The sequence below is a fragment of the Daphnia pulicaria genome, chromosome 1 (assembly GCF_021234035.1).
Source record: "Daphnia pulicaria isolate SC F1-1A chromosome 1, SC_F0-13Bv2, whole genome shotgun sequence".
NCBI lineage: Eukaryota > Metazoa > Arthropoda > Branchiopoda > Diplostraca > Daphniidae > Daphnia > Daphnia pulicaria.
In genome coordinates, this window is record NC_060913.1 from 20208942 (window position 1) to 20215703 (window position 6762).

At 35.8% G+C, this 6762-nt stretch overlaps 1 long non-coding RNA gene across 2 annotated transcripts; it reads right to left on the minus strand.

The window, feature by feature from the left end:
* Positions 1 to 2365: 2365 nt before the first annotated feature.
* On the minus strand, positions 2366 to 3023 carry LOC124339276. Of its 2 annotated transcripts, none has more exons than XR_006918015.1 (3): positions 2804 to 3023; positions 2505 to 2721; positions 2366 to 2425 (listed from the first exon to the last, which is right to left on the minus strand). It is a non-coding gene; the product is annotated as an uncharacterized LOC124339276 (long non-coding RNA). The 2 variants fall into 2 exon arrangements; XR_006918016.1 differs by having other exon boundaries at positions 2375 to 2425; positions 2489 to 2721.
* Between the last annotated feature and the right edge of the window lie 3739 nt (positions 3024 to 6762).

A 6762-nucleotide genomic window follows, 5' to 3' on the forward strand; every position in this document is an offset into this window, starting at 1 on the left:
TGTGAACATCGACTGGGATGCAGTGCCAATTAAATAAAATGAGACCTACGTTAGACATGCCGACAAGCTGGTGGGCCATCTCTTAATGTTAAGCACCAATGTAAATGTGGGGCCTATTCAACTGGCAACGATCCACAGAGAAAAAGAACCAGAAAAACCTTAACGGATCATGACATAAGATAAAAGCATAAGAAAAACAAGGCAATAGCTGTATATTGAAGACACCTTGCACCAAAGCCACACCAACAGCCCTTTTACCACCACTGTTGCAGGATCTGCCAATAAGTGAGCCCTCACCAACCCATCATCAAGAATTAATTAATAAAGCCGTGGAATGGACTAGTACCAATATAAAGGTATGGCCTCTTCAACTGGCCACGAATCCAAATACAAAAACCCTATGGACCAAAACGCGGAAAAGAAATATTTAGTGTGTGAGGCTTTTATATTAGAACGACGAAGTACTTTGAGATAAATCATCTCCCATTTAAACACATTTGAATAACTTTCCTTGTTTATATATGAACATTTTCAGTTTCAAAAATTGTAAATTAGAATAGATCAGACAAACCACGAAATTTCGTAAACCAGCTGTCTGATTTTCAAATATTTTATCTAATAATAAGATAGGTTTTTTAGTCATTTATCCGATCGATAACTAAGCTTGTGGACTGAACACTTTAAAAATTCAAGATTAATTTTAGTCAACTCAATTTTCATCATTAATTCGTCCATCCGATAGAATTGGTTAAAAAAGTCGGGTAGGGAGGAGGGAAGAAAATATTTAAGAAAGTAGAGACTATAGTCAGTAATTTATTTAAATAAAATTTGTTTTTTTCTACGAAATGTTATGTTTGCAGCCTAATTTTCGACTTGACTTAGAATTTCATTAATAAATTCATCTCTCTTGAAAGACACATCAATGCTGCCAAGCTTCAGTAAATTTAACCGTGAATATATTAAACCGTCGACACTAAAATAACCATGGACTACTCTCACTAAAGGACCGGGCTCTTCGCCTATCTCGCCGTGTTAAAGCTCGTCCAGTGGGGTATTTTTATTAGAAAATTAATGGGAAACAGAGGGTGTAATTTTCATTCATTTTGGCGGTAGCCTGCGGGATTTAATTTTTTGCGATCAAACTTTTTTCCGAAAAAAGTCCGCTCTGTTAACGTATGCGAGTTGCTGCGCTTTTTCCCTTAAAAAAAACAAGTCGTAAACTAATAACTCCCGCAGGCTACTGCCAAAATGAATGAAAATTACACCCTAGACTCAACTTTTTACCCTGAATCGGAATATCAGGTCGTAATAAGCCTAAAATGAACACACGTATGGGTAATTAACTGTGAACGAATTTTTATTTTCACGCACGCTACTATGCGGCTGACCACCAATATGGATGAAAATTACACCTCTATCTCAACTTTTTACGCTGAATCGAAATATGCATTCAGAATCAGCATAATATGTACACACGTATGTGTAATCAACGGCCAAAGAATTTTTACTTCCGCGCGCTCTACGACTGGCGTTTTTACCCCTATTCGTATCTTATAAGCCAAAGAAAGTTGCTCAATTTTCAGTATGTTGTTGTCCTTCTTATACTCTTACCTTTTTCACTTATAAAAACTATTTTTGATTAGCTATTTCTCCCTAAATTTAAATAAAATCCAGCTTCATGGCGGCTTAAATTCCAAGAAAATCTTCTTTGAGCTCATTTTCGGCAAATTTCCCTGACGGGAATTTATTAAAATTCAGGCGAGATGTAGTTCTCATTTAGATAGATGCTTTTATCGGTTTGTCACCATTTATTAACCCAGAATTAGACTCAAAACCATAAGGTAACGAAAATAGACTGCCCCAGTAGACATCCGACGAGTCGGTCATTATATTTATCGGCATTTCAAAACCTTCCTTCGAGCAACTTGAAGTAAAACACTGGAGAGTTCAGTTTAATATTGTTATGGAATAAATTGGTTCATGCATTAGCCTACAGACTTGCAAAAGAAAATAATAGTAATTTGTTGATGGCTAAGGCGTCCGAATCGCCATCTTCAGTTGCTTCAGTGGCATATCCGAAGTCTCCTTCTTCAAACGCCTCTACGCCCGACAACAATTCGTCCAATAGTTCTTTTTCTTTTCCGTAAACTCATCCATGAAATCTTAACCTTTTGCGAACGAAGATTCAGCGGGCGGAGAAGCGAACAAACATGCCCATCTTGTTTCATCAAAGGAACTGTAAATGAAAAGAGAGACATGATATAAATAAAATATGTAATATGGTGAGCAAAGTAGCTTTAACCTCAACCAAGTGTGTGTCACGGGAATACACCGCTATTTAAATGTGGTTATGTCACGATAACACCCTTCTCATTGATTTGTGACGATCAAATTTATCTATTCAATACACGCCTTCTTTGGGTATCTATAAAAATATAATTGTGGTTGAAATAAACTTTTTAAACTTAAGATTACGTCTCTGGATTACCAGTGAACTTAGCTACCTGAGATTTCAGCACCTTCATAATGAAACTTACACCATTTGACACTGCACGAAAACTGTTTGGTTTTCACACAAATCAAATAAGACAATGGAATGGCAATGATTATTCAATGACACCAACACATGCTTTCCATGAAAACTGTTTAATCGCTTAGTCTGAGATTGCCAGGATTTACACCATATGACTTTTTGGGATTTTGGGTCTTCCGTTCCAAGGTCTATAAACATGTAAGAAAACACCAAGTTAAATACAGCTTGTTTAAAACAGAAATATAGTTGAAAAAAAGCAACACTTCTTACATGGACCATATTAAGATACTTCTTAATTGAGCCTTCCTTGATAGCTCTAGCTCCTGAGGCCAGCTCAGGTTGACACTTGACAGACAAGCCTAGCACTAGATTTCTCCTAGCTTATTCTTACTCGTTGATCGATTATGCGTTGCTTCTCCCGTTGAGCTTCATCGTGCAATTCCTTCGAAAGTTTCAGGCGTAACTAATGCCTGCAGAGCTTCTGCACTACTCTTTCGTCTAAAGACGTCATCGTTTAAAAAAACGTAAACAAACAAGTCCTGTTGTCTGGACCCAAACAACTTATTTTACTATATATCGATTCTTAGGAATCGATAGTAAATACATCGCACAATAATTAGATAGAATGATAAAAAGGTTTAATAGAATTAAAAAGGAAATTAAATATTGTTATTAAACCCCATAAACCGATATTTGTGAGGATTTCAGCCGTTTATTTCACTGCAATCCATGAGCGGAGGCTTGTCAAGCCTCGTTGTGCACTGGGTCTTAACATAGGGTGGTACGGAGAATTTCAAAAACTGGGGTGGTACGGAGAATGGTTTATTTCGAACCCATAATAAAACATTCTCCGTACACCCCCCGAGACCAGGCTGTGCTAGCTCTAAAGTGCTCACTGTGATTTGTATGCGATGTTGCCAAATAAAATTTAAAATAAGAATTAATGTTTTGAAAAAAAAACAGAGAACAGAACGTTGTGCCCTATCTAAAACTCCTTAAAAACCATAAAACAAATTAATACATTGATTGAAAATACAATATTTTTTTTAATTCTTACTTTGTAGAGTTGGCCCATTTCGAAGGTATTCGATGCCATTTACAACTACAGACATAGTCTGCTACAATTTGGCGTTGCCAATTGTAATTTTAATTTGTGCTGGTACATGGAAGCATGGCGTGGCAGCATCTCGTGGCAGCTTTGTCGAGGGTACGGAGAGAGAGGTATGGGAGTCTCTCCATACCCTTGGCTTTGTAAAACACACGTTTCGTTCCATGTATTTACTAGGCATGGTCGAGAGTACTCAAGGCATCATCTTATTGGGTAAAATGTGGCATCACGTAACTTTTGGCAACGTCTATTGGGAGATTGACTGTTTGCACACTTAACGAACCCCTGAGGTGCGTTAAGTGTGTATACCAAATCTCAGTTTGGTGGATTTCGACGGGTTGCCAAATTGTTGTAAACATGCAAACACTGGATATTCACCATCAGCATATTTTACAGAAACATTTTGTCTTTTTGTGCATTCATTAAAGAGAAACAATGGATTTATTTGAACAAGTCGGAAGACTTTTCGCCTTATTTTAAACTTTTTTTGAAATCGTAATTGACGATGATATAATGAATGAGACCTTTTAAAAAGCGATCCACGATTCAAGTAGACCGAAATCCCGGAGTGGCTTTCCAGATATAAATCCGGAAAAGGCCTTAAAAATATAAAAAAATATAATCATGTTCGTCTCTGCACGCCGAATTTACCTGCGTTTGCAGAAAGACGAAATTCCCATCCGTTTCCGAGATATTTAGCGTTAAAGTTTGGGTTTTTTGAATTTTGTTAGAAATGGGGGGATGCTTTGACATCGCTTTTCTGAAAAGCGAAGGAGCTATAGAAAAAACTAATTGTATAAAAAGGTTTATTGCTATCTCAACTACCAAAATCCAAAAAGAATTTTCTTTCCGGATTTTATTGGTTGAGATATGGCAAAATTACTGAGAGGCTCATTTTTCCCTTTTCCCTCTCTGCCTGGCAGCCATTTTTTGTACTCTCCGCCACGCCCCTTGCGGAAGCCAGCTTGGTTCCACTAAATATTAAGGCCGATATGACTTCTATTGGTCTAAAATTAAGGCCAACAGATAAAACCTTCGGCTTGCTTCCGCAAGGGGCGCGGCGGAGAGCACAAAAAAATGGCTGCCAGGCAGAGAGGGTTGATTAGTTCAATGGCTTCCATTGGTTCTGCATTATTTTCCAAATTTGGGGATAGGACCAGTGGAAGCAGAGGCTCGATCGATCCATCCAGAGACGAATCGTCAGCTTTGATGGCATTCAGTAGATTTCCAAATTTTTCCCAATAAAAAATTAATATTTCAATTTTAATTTTTTAATTTATATGTATTACCATATGATCATCCTTAAATAAGACAGCAAATTCATCTTCCCCAATTAAATTTGGTATCATTAACTCAATTGCAGAGCGAATGTCTTTTTCATAATACTTGGACATTGTTTCTCCAAATCGTGTCGAAAGCACAGCTTGTAAATGCTTAAATAACGTTCCATTATGGTTGTGTATATCTAAATCGTCGCAATACTGACAGAAATATTTATCGAATTGATTTCTTTTTTCAAAACACGTTTTGTTAATAGCTTGATTCACCAACTTGTCTAATGGAATCATTAGATTAGAATCTAATTTAAAAATGTCATCTATAAAGAAAAAATAATATTACACAAATAAATTAGTAATAAAATAAGTATAGCTACCTCGATGTTTTTCTATAAATAGCCAATTTGTTGAAATTTTGTTTGCAATTTTTGTTTTTCTGACGTAGGCATCCATTGCACAAGCAACAGACATCTTCTGGACAATTGCTTTTGTTTCGTCGTTAGCTTGTTTAATTTAAAATGGCAAGTTGTTAGTTGTTTGATTAAAAATGTAAAATGTTTAAAGGAACTACTTACAAAAAATAAAATGCAATTTTCTTTATTCATTGTGGTCTGATTAAATGACGCTAAACGAGTCCACTCCGCTGTTTTTCCAAAGCATCCAACAGCTGTGAAATACGTAATGAATTTTTTTTTAAATTAGAAGCTTCTCCGTCTCAGATTTTAGTTTCTTAATCGCATTTAAATGAACAGTTATCTACACAGAAAATTTTATTAGAATAATCTAAAATAAAAAATAAAAAATAAAAATAACTAACCCCAATGACAAACGTCCAACCAGTGCCTCTAAGACAGGGCAATGTAATTCCTCTTCGGATATAAATGGATATCCTGTTTTTCACTAGGTTCTTTTTTCTTCAAATCCAGTGATCTAATCTTTAACAAGCTCATCGTGCACTTAATGATTGCTGATTATGTGACAACTGTATTAAATGAAAAATCATCAATCCACTGTGTACCACAGAATCGATTGTAACTAGTCGTGGTAATCGAAGAATAACAAGCCACTCGCATTGATACTTTTACATGATGGTTCAACATGCATATTTACCTTTAAAATAATAAAACGATACAGTTACCAAGTTGTGTTAAATATAATTGCAAAAAGTGGGGTTAGAAATACTCGTGCTATTTAAAAGAGTTCTGCTGAAGAAGTGGTTCCCTTTTTGGTAGAAAACATAAGATTAATGGCCATTAACAATCCAATAGTTCCCTTTTCTCCTACACTATAAAACTGTAGAAGCTGCACTCTGACTATTATGTTCTGCAAGGTAAAAGCGCTTTAAGTTAAGTCATTACCTCATTAAAAGTAACTTTAAAAAGACATTCGTTAATGTCAGTCATTTCCAGGAAATTTGGAAAACCTATAGAGAAATAAAAAGCATCAATGGAAAAAAACAATGCCTCAAATGGAAGATAAAATTTTTGTCTTAGCACGAGCAAAATTCCAGCTTCCCACATCAGCTGAGAATCAGATGTTGCTGCTGTAGGTTCTTCAAAGTTACATATTGCAGGTTCTGTTCTTGCGTCCAACTATGGTTCTAAACCAGCATACACAACTGTAGAAAGGATGTCTTGAGATGTAGAGAGTTCTTCGATAGTAACCATTTCAGGAACTATTTATAAAAAGAGAAATTATTTCTTACAAAAATGAATTTTTAACGGAGAAACCATCACTTCAGTTTAAATTAGAAAGTCCACTTTTAGAATTCTTCTCACAACAACTTTTTTCTCTTGTCACACTACTGAAAACTGCACTGACAGTTTTAAGGCTACGCAAACAAA